Here is a 19,425-nt window from a genome sequence, read left to right as displayed (position 1 = left end):
TGCTGCTGCCTTAAAGAGAATCAAAGCCAATAGTATCCTCTCTGATTGTCATTTGACATGCTCGAGTATCCTGTAATACATGACATCGTTCATAATTAGGGAACTCCTCTATTCATGGCAGCTCTAGCTGTGGTCTCCAAACAGTTAATGTCTCTCTAGCACCTTTGGTTTACTTAAAACTGGGTCTTGCACAACCGATCACAAGCGAGGTCTGTGACTTGGCTGTTAAGCCTGCAGCCTACCTTGAACTTGTGAAAAGCTTGGATGATGCTGATAATCTAGGTATTCTGGATAGTGCCAGTTTGATTGCTGCCACATTGTGCTGTTATTAGGAATTAACAGTTAGTGCACATCTTTTGCCAAAGACACACAGTACAAGAGCAGGGGTAACACGAGACAGAGCCAGGGCAGAGGAGCACAGGGACAGATCTTATGACTGCAAGTTACTGAATATTTAACACCTTAAGTCTGGGTGGTATTGAGGAGGAGACGCCTGTTGCTCCATAATTATGCATTTTTTTTTCTTTTTTAAAGTAAGTATTTCTTTTGCAGTAGCGATGCAGCTCCAAAGGAAGAAAGCAGAACATCCCTGCCAAAACTGCAGCACACTCTTTTGAGCACAGAATGGCTTTTTGGAGAATTTACAAAAAACACATTTATTTGAAGCAAGTCTCATTGATTTCAGTGGGGCACAGTTTCAAATATACAGGAAGGACTGAGCTGCATATCTTGTGTTAAGCTAGCCAAATGCAAATTTAAAATATGGTTTTACATTTAAAAAAAACAAAAACGTTTTGTTAGATTTGAGCCGCCTCCTGTTATTTTAAGAATATTTCCCCTAGTAAAAGTAAACAATGTGAACTATGTTCTGTTATGCCAGGTAGTCTTGTGAATCTAAGAACATAAGCAGATCCATAAGCTGGACCAGGCCAATGGCCCATCTAGTCCAGCATCCTGTTCTCACTGTGGCCAACCAGGTGCTTATGGAAAACCTGCAAGGAGGATCTGAGCACAATAGCACTTTACCCTCCTATGGTTTCCAGCAAGTAGCATTCAGAAGCATTTCTTTCTCTGACGGCTACTACCTCATTCTATGCTATGCCATGATAATACATTTTTGTGGGGCGGGGGAGAATATGCCTCTTCCTTCTATTGTGAATATAGCAAAGTGGCTGACAGATCTTAGGGAATTACTAGTTCATACTAAGGAACCATGAGTATGAATCTCTAATAAAGTGTAGTATAGTGGTTATTGTTCATGCAGGCCATATCCAGGTTCTCTTAGTTTTAACTGATTTTCTAGATCCATTTCAACTGGTGTTTAGGCCCAGTTTTGGCATGATCACCCTGTATGATAACCTCTGTCAGAAGAGATAGAGGGAGGATCAATCTCCCAGCTGCTGCCTAAGTTGGGATGTGTGTGTCACCACTCTGCAGAGGTTCCAGTCCTACGTGAATGCTTGTTTTCAGAGGTCGGTGCATAGGGAATGTGCTTTGGTCCCATGTATACCTGAAGGAGCATCTCCACCCCCATCGTTCTGCCCGGACACTGAGGTCCAGCGCTGAGGGCCTTCTGTTTTTGTTTTTTTTTATAAGATATTTATTAGAATTTTTTAAAGTATTACAATAAAAAATGAAAAAGAAAAAAAATACAAAATAAAAATGATTAAAAACACTCAGATTTTCCATTGCTTATTTTTCTTTAGCTTGTTTCCCGGACCTCCTCATACCTGCCTTTTTTGTATTCCAGTTCAGTTTGTTGGTTTAGCAAATCCTTACCCTCTTTGTTTATCCTAATCTTTGGTCTTAAAATAATAACATTAGATTTTTACCTCTTAATAACCCCTTTTTCATATTCCCTTAAAGCATTACAGCTAGAAACCACTTAATTTCTATCCAACATCATTCTAACATTCATTAATTTTACAGTATTTCTGTAGATAATCTTTGAACTTCTTCCAATCTTCTTCCACCGACTCTTTTCCCTGGTCTCGGATTCTGCCAGTCATTTCTGCCAGTTCCATATGGTCCATCAGCTTCATCTGCCATTCTTCCAGAGTGGGTAGATCTTGTGTCTTCCAATACTTTGCAATGAGTATTCTTGCTGCTGTTGTGGCGTACATAAAAAAGGTTCTATCCTTCTTTGACACCAATTGGCCGACTATGCCCAGGATAAAGGCCTCTGGTTTCTTCAAGAAGGTATATTTAAATATCTTTTTCAGTTCATTATATATCATTTCCCAGAAAGCCTTAATCCTTGGGCACGTCCACCAAAGGTGAAAGAATGTACCTTCAGTTTCTTTACATTTCCAACATTTATTATCGGGCAAATGATAGATTTTTGCAAGCTTGACTGGGGTCATGTACCACCTGTAGATCATTTTCATAATATTCTCTTTTAAGGCATTACATGCCGTAAACTTCATACCTGTGGTCCATAACTGTTCCCAGTCGGCCATCATTATGTTATGACCAACATCTTGTGCCCATTTAATCATAACAGATTTCACCGTTTCATCCTGGGTATTCCATTTCAACAGCAAGTTATACATCTTTGACAAAATCTTAGTTTTGGGTTCTAATAGTTCTGTTTCTAATTTTGATTTTTCCACCTGGAAACCAATTTTCTTATCCAAATTGTATGCCTCCATTATCTGATAATAATGAAGCCAGTCTCGCACTTTGTTTTTTAATTTCTCAAAACTCTGCAATTTCAGTCTATCTCCATCTTGTTCCAAAATTTCCCAATATTTCGGCCATTTGCCGAATATTGAGCTTTTTCAGAGCTTTTGCTTCCATCGGTGACAGCCACCTTGGAGTTTTATTTTCCAATAAGTCCTTGTATCTTATCCAGACATTAAACAATGCTTTCCTGACAATGTGATTTTTAAATGCTTTGTGTGCTTTGACCTTGTCATACCACAGATATGCATGCCATCCAAATACATTGTTAAAACCTTCTAAATCCAAAATGTCAGTGTTTTCAAGAAGCAACCATTCTTTCAACCAGCAGAAAGCTGCTGATTCATAGTAAAGTTTAAAGTCTGGCAGGGCAAATCCACCTCTTTCCTTTGCATCTGTTAATATTTTAAATTTTATTCTAGGCTTCTTGCCCTGCCAGACAAATTTAGAAATATCTCTCTGCCACCTCTTGAAACAATCCATTTTGTCCACAATTTGCAATGTTTGAAACAAAAACAACATTCTATGCAATACATTCATTTTTACCGCAGCAATACGGCCCAGCAGTGAAAGCTTCAAATTTGACCAAATTTCCAAATCTTTTTTCACTTCAGCCCAGCATTTTTCATAGTTGTCTTTAAATAAGGCTGAGGGCCTTCTGGTGGTTCCCTCATTGCGAGAAGTGAGGTTACAGGGAACCAGACAGAGGGCCTTCTCGGTAGTGGTGCTGCCCTGTGGAATGCCCTCCCATCAGATGTCAAGGAAATAAACAACTATCTGACTTTTAGAAGACATCTGAAGGCAGCCCTGAATCATTGTATTTTAATATTCTTCTGGAAGCCACCCAGATAGATGGGCGGGGTAATAATAATAATAATAATAATAATAATAATTCCTTCTGTGTGAGGTTCCATAGAATTCAGTTTTATCCTCTAAACTGCTCTACATGAAACTGGAGTATGTTGTCACCAGTATGCTGATGACACACAGCTCTGCTTCTCCTTTGCATCTGTAGGTGCAACAGTGGATGTGCTGGATCAGTGCCTTGTCTTCATAGTGGACTGGATGAGAGCCAGTTAACTGAAGCTTAATCTGAACATGACTGAGGCACTGTTTAGTGGGTGGTTCCCTAGACCAGATGTGGCCTGCTCTGGCTGGAGTTGCACTCCTTTTGAATAGCTTAGGGATACTTCTGAACCCATAAGTGTTGCTTGGGGCTCAAGTGGCCTCAGTGGTATGGAGTGCCTTCCATCAGCTTCAGCTGGTGCCCAGCTAAATTCTGTTGCCTATGCTCTGGTATTACTGCAATGTGTTATATGTGGGGCTGCCTTTGAAGACAGTTTGTAAATGTCAGGTTTCGGCAGCGCAAACACCAATTCTGGCTCAACTACACTGCCAATTAGTCTCCGGGCTCTATTCAGTGGTGGTTTATACCTATAAAGCTAACTTCCATATCTGAAAATTTAGCCATGCTGGTAGGGGCTGATGGGAGCTTGAGTTCAACAATGTCTAGAGGTCCACAGGTTCCCCAACCCTGATTTAAAAGATTTCTTCAGCAAAGCTTCTATGCAGTTTTTTTTTGGGGGGGGGGATGCTGTTTTTTTTAAGAAGTAGAAACATTTGTTTTAAAAATCATTACTCCCCCACCAAAAAAGTAGCAATACTCGCTCATCGAAAAATTTAATCCCACCAAATAATGAGACATGAATTTAAAATCAATTGAATGTAAGACAGCCTGCAATATCTCGAGGACTAGGGCGATTTCCAGTTGTAGATTCAGCACTAAATGCAATGAAAAAGCACCATGTGAAAGAGCCACAAGGCATTCTGTTTATCTGAATGCCTCAGAGACACCTCAGATGTTTAGCTAACCCACCAATTGATAAATGGCAGTACATTACTCATTAACTACTTAAGTTTCATGGTCACACTGGGATCTTGACTTTAGATGACAACGATTTTCTGATTAAGGTTCGCTGAAAACCTGGGCTTACCCCATGATATATTGTGTACAATACAAACATCGGTATTTGTATGGGTGACGTGGTAGCTCAATGTAAAAGATTAGTTATATAAGACTATTGTTGCATATAATTTCACCATGTTCACCTGCACAGCTACACTTTACGACATAGGTTGTCCTCATATGGAATTAAAATTAAAGTCAAGTTTTAACTACATTTCAAAAAAAGTTAGAATTATAAATACACTGTGTTGCCAATGCTGAAAGTTATCACAGTGATCAAATTTGATCAAACCACAAACTATGTTTGCTGGGAATGTGCCTCCTGCTGTTTTGGCTACACTGCAGATTGCTGCATACCAACCACTCATTTGCATTTTTCTTTACAATGAATATGTAGATTTATCTAGCTTTTTAGACTCTCTACGCATTCCTCTCATGTGTACAGTAAATGTGTTAAGGAGAAGCAGGGCAGTGCCTGCTGAACCAAGTCCCAGTGCTGCTGTACCCCGCAGGCTCCAATCTCATGCTACCTAGAAAGTTATGAAAGGGGTGCACATACAACTGCACATCAACAGGCTCTTCGTGGCCAACCAGAAGCCTTTTGGAAACCCACATGCCAGACCTGAGCACCAAAGCACTCTCCCTTCTTGTGGTTTCCAGACACTGGTGTTCGGAGGCATACTGCAGAGACACTATGGCTAGTAGTTGAATTTCTCAAATCTTCTTTGAATTTGTCTAATCATCCAAGATGGTGGTCATCATTGCCACTCTTTTACTTGTCCTGAATCCTCCTGTTCTCAACTTCATTAGATGTCCATGAGTTCTAGTGTCATGGGAGAGGGCTTTCCACTTTCTCCATGCCACACATTATAATTTTATACACTTCCATCATGTCACCCCTTGCCTATCTTTCATCTAAGCTGAAAACTCCCCAAAACTAAAAATTTGTAGGGGAGTTGCTCCATTCCCATGATCATCCTTACTGCCCTTGTCGGAACCTTTCCCATCTCTACAATTTCCTTTTTTGAGGTTTGGCGACTAAAATGATACACAGTATTCCAAATGCAGGTCATACCATAGATTTGTATAATGGCATCTCTGGTATAAATGATGTATAAATGCATAAGCTCTGTATAAATGGTAGCTCTTTGCTGGGGAAACTACAGTTCATTGAATATGCTTTAAATGTATAGTGTGGATCACATAAGAGCATGAAATATGAAGTTAAGTGTATGTAACCATGCATTAGCATGTGGTATTTGCATATAACATCCTATATGGGCTACTCTCAGCAAAACTGGACATATAGAAAGCAATATCCAGAAAAACAAAGGCACAAGGCTGGGGGGTTTTTGCCTCAACATAATAACATAAAAACTCTTGTTTCTCTAATGCTGCAAAGACATTTAGGGTTTGAAACAATAAAAAAGCAAAATAATTCCAGGTGGACTTTAAAATATTTACAGTGTCTTTTGAATCAAATGCCTCTTATTCAAGAGTAGCTTTTTAAAACAGCCAGCTTTTCTGCTTTTTCCTGGCTCCAAACAGGTTATTCTCTAGACTATGCCACCTACACTAACCACACTCCTTCTGTGGTAAACTATTTGGACTGGCAGAGATCTGCACTTTTCTTCTGTGGCTTATGCAAGTGATGTATTTAACTAGCACACCTGACATCCAAGAACATCCGGAAGAACCCACAGAGTTTGTAAACTGTGAATATGATTCAGACAAACCTAAGCATTTTCCGGTCCCACTGACCAACTGGAGATTTAAAGCAGTCTTGCTGAAATCAACTGGACTTAAAAGTGCTTGTATTTTTAACATGTAACTTTATTATGCATATTTATTGCAAGCCATATGTATGGGGTGTTAGGGGAGGGGTAGCACCTTTGGTGGGGGACACGTTGTGCTCCTTCTGAGATAGTTTGTCCATCTTTGCTCCCCACCCTGCACTCAGTTCTCACCTGTGGCTCCTAGAAGCTGTCAGCATGCGACAACAGCCACACCCCGAGAACAGCTGGATAGCCAACAGCTTTCAAACCCTCAGTGAGTTAGGGACTTCCCTCGCATGCAACGACAGGCACCAGTGGATTTAGCGTACAGTTGCAATAGTGGATAGCAATGGTCAGGAAGGTGGTTTCTGCAAATGTGAGGGGCAGATGGGGCTCGTCAACCTGAGAAGGTAGCCAGCCCATCCAGGAGAAGGAAACTCTGGTCCTAAACCTCCACTGCCTTGTGTCTATACTCATCCAGGAGACATGTCGGGAGTAAACTAGAGCCAGGGCCTTCTCGGCTGCGGCTCCAATCTGGTGGAATGCTCTGTCACAAGAGACTAGGGCCCTGCGGGACTTGACATCTTTCCGCAGGGCCTGCAAGACAGAGTTGTTCCGCCAGGCCTTTGATCAGGGCGCAGCCTGACTCCCTCCTCTGGCAACCTGCACAGAACTTTGCTTAATTGGTTGCCATCAATTTGATTTAATTAATTTTTATAATGAAATATTTTTAGATTGTGTGATTATTTGATTTTTTGATTATTTGATTGTTGTTAGCCGCCCTGAGCCCGGCTTCGGCTGGGGAGGGCGGGATATAAATAAAATTTATTATTATTATTATTATTATTAAACGTCAAGGACAAAATCAGTACCTGCTGCCTTGAGAGACATCTTCGGCAAAAGAAGAGACTAAGGACTAAACCCTACACAAATCCCTAAGACAGTTAGCTGCCGTTTTGTACAACTCTTTCTGGCAACTCCTGGAGCCAAAAGTATTGCTCAGCAAGGGCAGCCCAGGACCTCCATACACACTGCCCAGGCCTGCATCTCGGAGAGCTCACTTCAGTGCTGTTAACACAGCAAAAACAACACATGAGGCAGCAGTTATGAGTGACTGGTCTCTGCAGTCACAGCAGATGCTGTGATTCTGCAGCGGTTTGACTTCATCCCTGAAGACACACACTGTTGTTTCTCAAGACAGACAGATGCCAACAATAACAATATATATTTGGAGACATTTTATGTCCATTTGTTTTTAACTTTTGATTTTATCAGTATTTTAATGAATATTTTATATTGTTTTATGTAAGCGGCTTAGGTTTCTGGTCAAGTAAGCAGCATATAAATGATGTTTAAAAAAACCCCCAAACCAACTGTGATGGGATGATGAGCTGCTTGTGCGTAAAATCGTATCCCCTCAGAGTTTGTTCAAGTCCACAAACCTCTGTCTGTGACGGAGCCCCTCAGACATGGCTCCTCTAGTCACTAGCAGATTCCGACAGTGGTTGCTTTCGGAATCGCTTCCAACATAAAAGCTCCTTAACGGAAACACGTCTTCTGGACTCTCTGCGTGACAGTTTCCGGCGAGGAGTGGGTGTCCCTACAGGAGGTCCTGAAACCTCCCCACTGTTTTCGCTGGAAGTGTCTCTGAGCCATCCCTCCAGCTCACTTTCCCTCAGCTCACCTCCTCTCCCCCTACTGGTTCCCTCTTCAGCTGCTGAGTCTCTCCCAACCTGTGTGAGCCCCTTCACCTCCCTTCCTTCCGATGGCAGTTCCCTGACACCAACTTTGGCTGAATCACACATTATATTTTTAGCTTGTGCCAGCATTGTATATGCTAAATAGGAAGACAATATGGGGTTTGCATTTCTTTGTATGAATTAATTATGCATGTGGACATTGAAAATGCTGTCTTTGACCTGACTGATATAAGGTGTGTGAGAGAGAAACTCTCCGGTTCTGATATCTTAAATGCACCTCATTAGGTGTATTTATACTGTTCAGATTATGTCTTAATTGCCATCCATGAGAATAGTATTGAATCCAGAGGAAGCAAATGCCCTTGCAATCTTGCCATCTGAGGGTTGCAATCCTATGTACACAGTGTCCTGGGATTTCAAAGTAAATACGACTACCCTGTTACACAAGTCTATTTATGCAAATCCTTGTTGGCTGGCCTTAGCATGTTTTCTCAATGGCTCTCCTAGATTCAATGGACTTGCATCCCCATTGGGTCCCTTGGATGCACAAAGGCCCTAACCACACACTAGCACATGGCCACCCCAAAGAATCTTGGGAACTGTAGTTTTTTAAGCATGCTGGGACCTATATGTCTGTGTTCCCAGGCCTCTTTGGGGAAGCCATGTAAATGCAGGATAACAGTTGTGCTTTAGATCGCATAAAGCCCCCCGTGAAGCGCTGCGTTCAGGGATCTGATGTCCAGGTGGTCTGACTGCCAAGGTTGGTGCTTCTATGGCCTGGGATTCGGCTCTGGTTTCTCCTACTAAATATAGATGATTAGAAGACCCAAAATAGGCCAGTGGCATTTAATCTACACTTTTCTTTTTGTCGGGCTTAATGAGCTGCGCCCCTTTAGACTGCGGGGGGGGGTGTTAGGGTGTCTACACAGCGATTTATTTACACACATAGTATCAGGATTAAAAACGCAGCATTTCGCCACACCGAGGATGAGCTCATTCCCGGAGTTTAAGAGATTCACTCTGAGGTAAACCCCACGCTTTTCAAAGACGCTTCGTGGCGCTGCGATCCTCGACGCGCTCATCTGAAAAACTATGTGTAAGGGTTAGATTGGACTGGGTATAGCGGCCTTTAAAAAATAAGAGAGGACTGGAAAAGTTGAATCTGTGTGGGTTATGCTCGATATAAAACTACGTGCTCCAAGGAAACCTTTGCAACTCGCCCTAGACTGGGCTGAGAACTTCAAACTTTGGTGCTAAACACTCTTCCCTGGATCTGCGTCGAGACGGACCTTTCGGCCAAGAAACCTGTCTCGCAGCGAATCGCCACCGCCTGCTCCCCAGTGATGGTCCGGAGTGAAAGCCTTCAGGATCGCGACCGACTTTGGCGAAGTTCTGGCGCCTCCGCGCTCGGCCGAGAGAGGCACGCGGCCCGGCGGGGAAGGAAGCGAGGAGCGCCGTGGCGCGCTGCCCGCCCCTCCCGCCTCGTGCGCCTGTGCCCGGCTCCCTCGGGCGCGCAGGCTCCGGTGGCCCCCCTCGCTCTCTCCCGCCCTCGCCTGTGCCCCGTCCGGGGTGGACGCGGGAGGGGGGCAGCGTGACGCTTCTCCGAAAGCCGCGGAGATTGGAGGCCTCCGTGGGGGCGGTCCTGGTGCCTTTAATCTTCCCCTCCATTGAGGATTATTGGCGAGCACTAATCTGCCAGCCGTAGGGACGGACGCGCCGGAGCGACAGCCGCGGGATTGCCGAGCGAGCGCTGCAAACCGACAAGTTTGGCCGGCGCGGGACACGACCCGGACTGCAGGACCGGCACGTAAGTCTCACGGAGCGGATCGGGAGGGACGGGGTGGATCTACAAGCCACGGGTGCCTCACCTTTCTCCCGTTGCTATTTATAAAAGCCGCTATTCGGTGCACCCGGGGGTCGGGTCAGGTGGGCCAGCGCCTCGGCGGTGCGTTTCCAAAGGAACGCTCCAACTTTACGCAGCGGCGCTTTGCGAGCTTCCTCGCCGCCAGTCCCCGGCGGCCCCCGCCAGACCTTCGAGATGTCTTTAAATAGGGTTTCATCTTCGCTTTATTTTACTACAACGGCTAATACTTGCGTGGGTTGGGCTTACCGTGTCTTTGACGTACTCGCAGGAGTTCAGCGACGGAAGGAATCTTTCTGGACCGGACTGCTGGCAGGTATATCGTTGCAACGAGGAGCAAATCTTGCCATCAGCTCGCTCCTTCCCTCCGCCTCGGTTCAGAATAGGGGTTATAGTCTGTGGGGAGCGGATGTCTGGAAGAGCCCCCGCTGGGTCTTCTCTGGTCTCCTTTGGTGACCTTCTGTTGCTCCTTGCCGTGCCAAATAGTTATTTTTATTTCTCTGGGTCTTAAAAAAAATGTTTTAGGTATTCAAATACTGCCTTTCATATGGTATCCCAAGGCAGTGCACAATGGAAAAAAAGTACACCTTCTCTCTACCAAAACTTTTTCTAGTTTTACTTTCAGCTTTTCCACCATTTTTTCTCAGCATCACAAACCTGGGCTAAGAAACACCTAACTTTTCTGAGAAAAAGAGACCGTTGTAACTAGCCTCAAACTTAGTTAATAATACAGTTAATATATTTCTGCGGTGTCTAATATATTTTTGAGGTGTTAGATTACAGTAGAAAATGAAGATGGAAAGAGCCATGCTTGTTTCATCTCTAGCATATGAGATTTGACAACCTGGTACTATGACAATGGAAAGGTCCCGAGATCAGAGAGTAACAGTACTTTGTTCTTTGCATCATCTTGAGACAATTCTGCACCCACACCATTCCTCACACAGGGCATGATCACATCTATCTGCAGCCCAAATCATCAGTGCATCTCTGTTGTGCAGCTTGACCCACAGGCACCATCTGTTTGCACCAGTCCCCCTGAAATCTCCAGGTGATATAATGCCCTAGGAAGAGAAAAATATCTCAGGGTTCTCAGTTATAAACATTACTACTTAGGCCGCAAACTTTCCAAATTTGTGTTTTCTCTAAGAAATAGAAAACACTCTTGTCCTCTGGGCTCAGAAAGCAGAATGGCCAGTGATGGTTTTGAGGATATTTTTGTGGGTTTTGCCTCTGGTGCCTCTGTAGGAGCAATGGTGGGGCTTCTCTGCAGTCAGAGGAGGATTGCCATTTTACCTTTTCTGGTAGCCGCTTTAGTACAGTTTTTAGAAGGCTGAAGGGGGGAGGCCATAATTTGGCTAAAACTGAAAGGAGTCAGGAGAGAGAATTTCATTAAGGGCCCCCCTACCTCTCTTCCCATTTCATACTGAAGTGACAAGAATTGGACTAGGTTACCTCTGGAGGTTCCTTCCAGGTGTAGCTAAGAGACAGTGCTGGGATATTTTCAGCAACTCTCACCAGACTGCCTTTGTCTCAGTATCAGAATAATGTTATCAGTCTGCATTACAGGATTGTTGTACGCAGGGCTTTTTTCCCAGCCAGAACTTGCTGGAACTCAGTTCTGGCACGTCTCAGGTGGGCGCCAATGCCATTATAAGAGAACAAGGGAGAAGAATAGCACTGGTTGTAGGGATTACTGAGGTAATGTATGTGGAGCCTTCAGATATTTGGAATACATTATAAGAATGTTGTGTTTATTCTGTAACTGTATTTGGAGAGAAAATATTAAATTCCAACTATTTTGCATATGGAAGGTTTATGATGTATGTTTTATATGCACACACATTTTCCCTCTCATAAAGCCCACTGTAAAGCTGTTTGAATTGTCCCAAGTGGAACAGGACATGCTGATCTCATTACTAAGACTATTTTATTCATATTTGAACATAATTCACTGCTAATGGCAACATCTTGGAAATGCTGCGTACTCAGAGTGGCTGGATTATCCAGGAGGATAAGAACTTGTCTGATGTTTGCTGTGTCCTGTGCATAAAGAAAACCCTCCACTTTTTCCAGCTTTAATTTTTAATTGGGCCGGGGAGTGACATATGTTTCCTAGCTCTGGAAACTGTTGCAGCCTAGATCAAATATCAGGACCTTCTGGTATAGACTTGAGCTGGACCGAGCCATGTGGAACTAGGGTAGTTTGGCATTCCACGGCCCTACGGAGCTTGTGTTTTGTTTGGGAGTATGAAAAGTCTCCGGTTTCAGCTCCTTGTCGTTTGTGGCACAGTTTTACCACTGGCCTGTGAGGCCAAAGCTCTCACTTATGGCTGTAGGCTGTTTGCCGTGCTGTCTGTTTCTAGGAAAGGAGAAGCAGGAGAGCAGTCTGAGTAGAGAGGCTGGCTTTGGGACATGCCTGTAGGAGAGTATTTATAGAGCTTGGCCTATTAGTGTGTTTTTGTGAATGCAGCAAGCACATTGCATTCTCTGGTGGGCTCCTCACTCCCACTCCCCGCTCATTTATTCACCCGTGCACCCAGAATAAAGGCGTACAGTATCTAGATCTCTGTATGCAGAGTCAACAATTAACCGCTCTGTGTGGTCAGGGAGGGCAGAGAAGGACCACTAAATTTACATCTGCAACAGCGTCACCTCCCAAAGTGACACACGTGGTAGAAAGCAGGCTGTCTTTTCTATCGCATTCTGAATGGCTATAAACTTTGCTTTTCAAATTCAAATCTGCCATTCTCTCAGCTTTGAGTACACGTCAAAATTGTGGGCTGAGGCTTTGATTTGGAACAAAACTGTGTTTTTAGCAAGTGAGCTGTTGCAAAGCTATGCTGCAAGCAGCTTTATACTATACAGTGGTACCTCGAGTTACATACGCTTCAGGTTACAGACTCCGCTAACCCAGAAATAGTACCTCTGGTTAAGAACTTTGCTTCAGGATGAGAACAGAAATCGTGTGGCTGCAGCGCAGCAGCAGCGGGAGGCCCCATTAGCTAAAGTGGTGCTTCAGGTTAAGAACAGTTTCAGGTTAAGAATGGACCTCCGGAATGAATTAAGTACGTAACCAGAGGGACCACTGTACATACGTGTGTGTGTGTGTGTGTGTGTAGGTGTAGGTGTAGGTTTTCAAGAGGCTTGGGGCAGCTTCTTCTCTTCTCAACCTGGCATACATGTGACGTTTGCTTTGCTATTTCTTGGTGCAGAGACTGGGACAGCTAAATTATATGCATAGTTGTCAAATTTCAGATTTGAAAATAAGGGATCAGCAGCCTCGAAAATAAGGGATCAGCAGCCTCACCTGTCCTGGGGACAGTCTACGGGATATCTAACAATCCGGGATAGCAGTGGGAAGCAGCGGGAAACAGCGCTGGAATAAGGGAATTTCCCCCAAAAAAAGGGTTAGTGTGGGGTTGTCACTTTGTTACTATCAGGTTCCCTTGTGCCATTGACAAATGTACAGTTGGCAGAAATTCTGGTACAGGGGTGAAGTGATAGGGATTCAACTAACCTGTTTAATTTCTGCCTTTCATCCACTTGTTCTGTGTGCACACTATATGTTTAAAGCATATTTACAGCACAAAGAATCTTGGGAGCTAGTTCACCACTTTCAGAGCTTCAATTCCCAGCATGCTTCACAAATGACAGTCACGTGCCTTAATGTGGGGAAGTAATGTGCCTTAGATGTGCTGTAAATGTATGCCACAGGAGCCCTACCAAATCAAATGGTGGCACTCCAAAATAAAAAGGAATCAAGTTTTTTGTTTAAAGAAGAAGCTCCATCCACTGACCTACACACTTTCTGGACTGAAGAGATCTCTTTACAACTTCTTTCAAAGAACACCAGTAAGCAGCAGTTTTATATTGGCAAAGCAAGCTCCCAGTGCTTCTCCATGCCTCAAGCTGATGGTCTGATGATTGCTGTTAGTGGGAAGCCCTGCATTGCTTCTAACATGGGGCCAAGATGCTCTTTCTCTTGTCAAGGCTGGCATGGATATTTGTCCACTCTGCACCCAAACAAGGGCAGTGTTCGAAACTCGCATTGTTCCAGGCGCATTTTGCAATAGGGAATTTCATTAGCACAAGCACTTTCTGAGCTCTGGGCACAGTACTTCACCTATGATTTCAGATTAAAACTGCAGAGTGGAAGCAAAGGAGGACCCTTTTCTGTCTCCCCTCTTCCAGCTACTCTCTGAAGCAGGCTTCCTCAAACTCAGCCCTCCAGATGTTTTTGGCCTACAACTCCCATGATCCGTAGCTAGCAGGACCAGTGGTCAGGATGATGGGAATTGTAGTCTCAAAACATCTGGAGGGCCGAGTTTAAGGAAGCTGTCTCTGAAGACTAGAGAAAAGACCCTCTTAAGAGTATTAGGGGGGTGGGCAGGGGAAGGACCAGACCGTATGAAAAATGAACATAATATTTTAGCTGCAGTTCATTCATTTTCAGCTTTGTATTCGTGTTATAAAAAAAGCACTCCTAGACATTCCGTTATTGGGCCGATAACCTAGGTTTAAGGTGCCATTTAGCTGCTAGCTTTCATATCTCAGTTTCTAATCCTGAACAAGGGCACAGTTGTTTGCTGTTGGAAACAATCAAAGGTTCATGTTGGAGGATAGGACGGTTATGGGTAATTTCAAGCGGCTCTTCCTGTGGCTTTTGTCATCTGATCATCTCAAAGAGCCTTGCGTTCATTCATTCCCTCTCACGTCATCCCGTCCAGCAGGCATTGTTCCACATCCCCATTTCACTGGCAGGTACTGTGGTGTGGTGTGACAGGAACAAGCTAGGCAATGGTACAGGCAGGGCAAGGGACCTAGGCATTCTTGCTGCCTTCAGTGTTGTATTCTTGTAATCACAAGGAGAAAAATGAAGGCCTTTCTCCACAGTTTAGTTTATGGCATAATAAATGGCACATTTGTTTCTCATTAGTTGCACACAGTCCACATGACACCCCTCAAGGTGGCGTATGGCTTAGAGAGAATATGCCACAATATTTTATACCTGAGAAAATGCAGTGGATCCCTTTCCAGTTAATGCATTAACTGACGCTGTACTTCATCAAGTATTTTGTGAAGCTGCTTCATTCTATGAACTTTCTCTATGTATTAGGTTAAGTTTTGGAGGCAGTGTGTCTGATGTATAACCACAGCACTGTAGCACTTCCCCAGTATTTACAACTCTAGCAGCAAGCATCACCAACAAGTCCATTCCCTCCTCTCCCATTGTTGAAAGTATGACATAATATTTCATAAACTCTTTCTGTGTTTTTAGATGTGATGTGCTTCCCCTCTCTAGCACTAGGGTGCATGTGTAGCCAGACTGTTTGAACATGTGTTGCAGCTGGAGGGGGGGGTAGAAGCACAACTTTCTCTGATCTATTAAGTATAAGTGAGAATTTAAAAAGAACTTTGACCACCATATGATGACTAAAAAGTCATTGGGATTAATTTTTTCCATACATGTACTGTATAACATATTTATATGTGTTTTCTTAAACATCAGGAACAAAATTCTGAGGGTACAAGCTGTTCAATCAGTGAAACAGACTTCCTATACCTATAACAAACTCAGTTGGTCTCTAAGGTGCTCCTGGAAGGAATTTTTATATTTTGTTCCAACTACGGCAGACCAACATGGCTACTTATCTATAACCAGACTTCCTTGCAGGGAGTGATGGAATATCCTTCCTTTTGAAGTTTGTAAGTGGGGTTTAGATACCCACCTGTTGCAGTAGTGGGTTTCCTGCATTGGCAGGGAGTTGGACTAGATGACCTTTGACGCCCCTTCCAAACCTGGGATTCTATATTAGGCTGTTAGATACATAAAAATTAAAAATAAAGATGGGTGGGTTGTTGTGGTGGTTTTTTAAAAAATTGTGACTGAGGCTTGCTTTGACTGTTTTGTGAAAAGGCCCCCTTTTTTTACATAACAAAATTTATGTACTGCTTAATTTAAAAACCTCTAGGCAGTTTACATAAAATATTTATAAGAATATACCAGTAAAACCAACAGACATAATAAAGTCTAACGTAATAAAGTTAACAAAATATAAATAAAGCTTACACTTTAAATGCTATACTACTCAATGAACTCCTCTCCTATTCCGCAGCTTAGCCAAGACCAAGGTGCTTGGATATACAGCTTAATGCACTGAAAGTAATTTCACTTTCATCACCTCCAAAGGAATTCAGGACCCAGTTGGCGTTTTACATAGTACTTCAGAGTACCTTCCAAGGGGGCAGCTGATCCCAGGATCCTCTGATGCTGTGCCGATGCACCAGGTCCAGAACTAACACCAGTATAATGTAATTGAAGTAGAAATCACAATAGCTAGAGGCAACCTAGTGATACCAGCAGACCCTCCCGTGGTATCATTCGCAACTCCTCCACATTAAGCCTGCCTAGAAGGAACCCGTCAGCACGTGGCAGGAAATGTTCTGGTGGCATGACCCTGTTCAGCCCACACTGCTACTACATACAAGGCCCAAGCCCGCTGTCAAGGTGAGCCCACAGCACTTCCCTTGCCAGCTGTCCATAGAGGTATGTTAGCAACTGCTGTCTGTAGCCACAAGCACTGCAGTGCTCCCCTCAGACCAAGGAGGCAAGGCAACAGCCTGCTAACAGCACCTTTGCCAGGAAAAAGCCTGGGCCGGGCAGGAAAGGAGAGGTTGTCATTCCAGTCACAAGCGTCAGCCAATCAAGTGGGTAGGAAGAGGCCCAGACATGGAAGCCAGTTGACCACAGGCTTCTCAGGCAAACATTACAAGAGCCCTGATGAGTCAGACCAAAGGTTCATCTAGTTCATCTAGTCCAGCTTCCCATAGAGGCCAAGCCAATGCCTCTGGTAAACCCTAAGCAGGGCACGAATAGCTCTCTGCCAATTGTCTCTCCCCATAAACTGTCATTCACTGGCATACCTCTGAAACCAGGAGGTTTCGTTTTTGGTTTCGCCAGAAGCGGCTTAGTCATGCTGCCCACATGACCCGGAAAAACTGTCTGTGGACAAACGCTGGGTCGCTCGGCCTATAGAGCGAGATGAGTGCCGCAACCCCAGAGTTGTTCACAACTGGACTTAACTATCAGGGGTCCTTTACCTTTACTTATCTCCTCCTGAAGCTGCTTTTCCCTAGCAGAGGTGACCATCTGGGCTCTTGTTCCATGGATTGACTTGTAAGGTGTGATTGGAGAATGGGAGAAGCCTTTTCTAACCCACTTGCTCTTTTCCCAGCCGTAACTTGCCTTTGAACTTCAAACAGATCTTCCAATCCCCCATGCTATCTGGGTGAAAAAGGAACAGGTCAGATGGCAACCCTGCTTCCTTCCCTATTGCCCTCCAGTCGATAACTCAGCGCATGATGGCCTTGCATCTTCCGCCTCAGTACCCTGGGAAGCCCTGTCATCCTATCGGGAGGTTTGTTTGTTTTCTTACAGCAGACCCTTGGAAATTGCTTCCCTCGCTGCAAGCACTCGTATAATGCTGGCGCAGAAGTAAACAGTGCTTCACTTGCACCACACTTGAGCGGCACCTTTAACGGGAAGGAGTGCGCGTACACTGAGCAGCCACAGCAGCCCTTGAGGGCAAGGGCTGTCCTTGCATGGCAGAAAGGCAAAATCTCATTGCCCACAGCATGCAGAATACTGCAGCTGGAAGTACATAAGCTGTGGAGCAAACAAACCAGTTCCCATTTGGACTATTTTCTTTGGCGGATGCATAATAAGTAAACCTCTTAGCTCACAAGATTGGTTTGTTTTCTCGGGGCATTGTTTTCAAAGCTGTATTATGCCTGGCAAGATAGTGAAGCAATGCATTGTACAGAATTGGGTGGCTGTGCGTGCATGTGCCCCCCTCCCTGCTAGCTGTCAATTTTTTACCCAGATATATATTTCTCGTCACCTCCATTTCTTTCACCTCATTTTCTCTGCCAGAGCTCAGTGGGCAATCCAATCAAAGGACATCTTTGGAGAGAACAATAATTTTAAGGCACTTAAAAAAAAAATCTTCTTTAGGTTATCATAATGCCCCAAAGTGCAGTGCTCATGTTTTGTTTTTAGCACACGGCTGAATACTTTCTGCAATCTCTGCTCCACTGAGCTCTCCCCATTGGCATGGGGAGCTACACGCACAGGAAGAGCTCATTTTCCAAAGGAGGAGTAGGTACAGTTTTAAAAACATCACCAACTGGGAGGGGATGCTGACACACAGAGGAGAGAAAAGGATTTGCAGCAAAACTTTTGTGGATCCAGGACTGGGGTGATAGATTATTTCCATGTTTCGGGTGGAGCTTGGGCCTTCCTGCAGTAGAAAATTTTGTTGTATCATTTGCATTTCGAGGCACAGGTCTGGGCTTTCTAGGTCCATGTCTGAGCGCTTTCCCCACAAAAATCTGATCTTTACTGCTGAAAACCCAAAGTGGCATGTGCTCTAATTCAGCGGTGAAGGTCAGATCTTCCTGGGGGAAGTGGTGGGGAAGGGAGCGCTCAGAGAAAGTGTGGACCTGTGTCTGGAAAGTGAGGAGGCAATAGGTAGGTGTGAGAAAGTTCTCCTAAGAAGAGCCTGCTGGATCAGACCAGTGGCCCATCTAGTCCACTACCCTGTTCTCACAGTGGCCAACCAGATTCCTATGGGAAGGCCACAAGCAAGACCTGAGTGCAACAGTTCTCTCCCCACTTGTGATTCCCAGCATTCAGAGACGTACTGCCTCCTGAAGTGGAGGCAGAACATAGCCACTGTGGCTCATAGCCATTGGTTCCTCATTACTCAAGATAAGAGGCTAGAGACAGCCAGCTTCCCAGACTTTAAGGAACTACCTGGCAAATTGTTGTCTCTATTTGTACTGGTGATATAAAGCATAGCAGATACTTCTGTTTGCATGCATGCCGTCTTTTATCCCTCCCTGGTTAATAAATGCTGGAGCCATCTTAATGTGGAAGGCATTAAGCTATTTTCTTGGGTGCTCCCACGCTAGGGGTAGGATTCAACTAAGTTGTTGCATGCATGGAACAAGGTCCACTCAACATAATAGGACTCACCTCCCTCCCATGGCCTCTGTGCCCCCTAAATGTGCTCTGGAGGGTTGGGCGGAACTCCCAGAACTATGGTGGAACTAAGGACATCAGTAATTTCAGAAGAGATTTGGAATTAGGGTGCCCCACATTGTAGATCCCTAGTTAAGGGGAGCAGTGTTTTGTGTTCTTCCTCTTCTAAAGCCTTGATTTCTGTGCACACCCCAGTTGGTAGATGGCTTGAGCTTTTTCCAAAGGGCAATTTGGGACATGAGGAATGAGTTCCTGTTTCCATCTCGGCTCCCATAACTGGAGATGAACAACTGAATTGGAGCAACGGTCCTGAGCAAAAGACAGGCCCTTCAGTTGACTTGGTATTTCAGTGTGGAAGTCACGCAACGGCACAGCAGAGTCATTAGCAGCAGACG

General features: G+C 44.3%; 1 protein-coding gene across 4 annotated transcripts in view; it reads left to right on the top strand.

Annotated features, from left to right (window-relative positions):
- SLC38A3 (solute carrier family 38 member 3) overlaps nt 1-19,425 on the top strand; it is a 166,688-nt gene that overhangs the window by 83,488 nt on the left and 63,775 nt on the right. Inside the window, exon 1 of one of the 4 annotated variants that reach the window (XM_080996450.1) lies at nt 9,793-9,930. The exons of the other annotated variants lie outside the window; for them this stretch is intronic. The gene's annotated coding sequence lies outside the window, so the exon portion shown is untranslated. Of the gene's footprint in view, nt 1-9,792; nt 9,931-19,425 lie in introns of those variants that run through there. 4 annotated transcript variants of the gene reach the window in all.

Source organism: Podarcis pityusensis (genome assembly GCF_964106645.2).
Source record: "Podarcis pityusensis genome assembly, chromosome: 2".
Lineage (NCBI taxonomy): Eukaryota > Metazoa > Chordata > Lepidosauria > Squamata > Lacertidae > Podarcis > Podarcis pityusensis.
The sequence above is the reverse complement of the archived record's forward strand: the minus strand, read 5'-3'. Positions and strand labels throughout refer to the sequence as shown.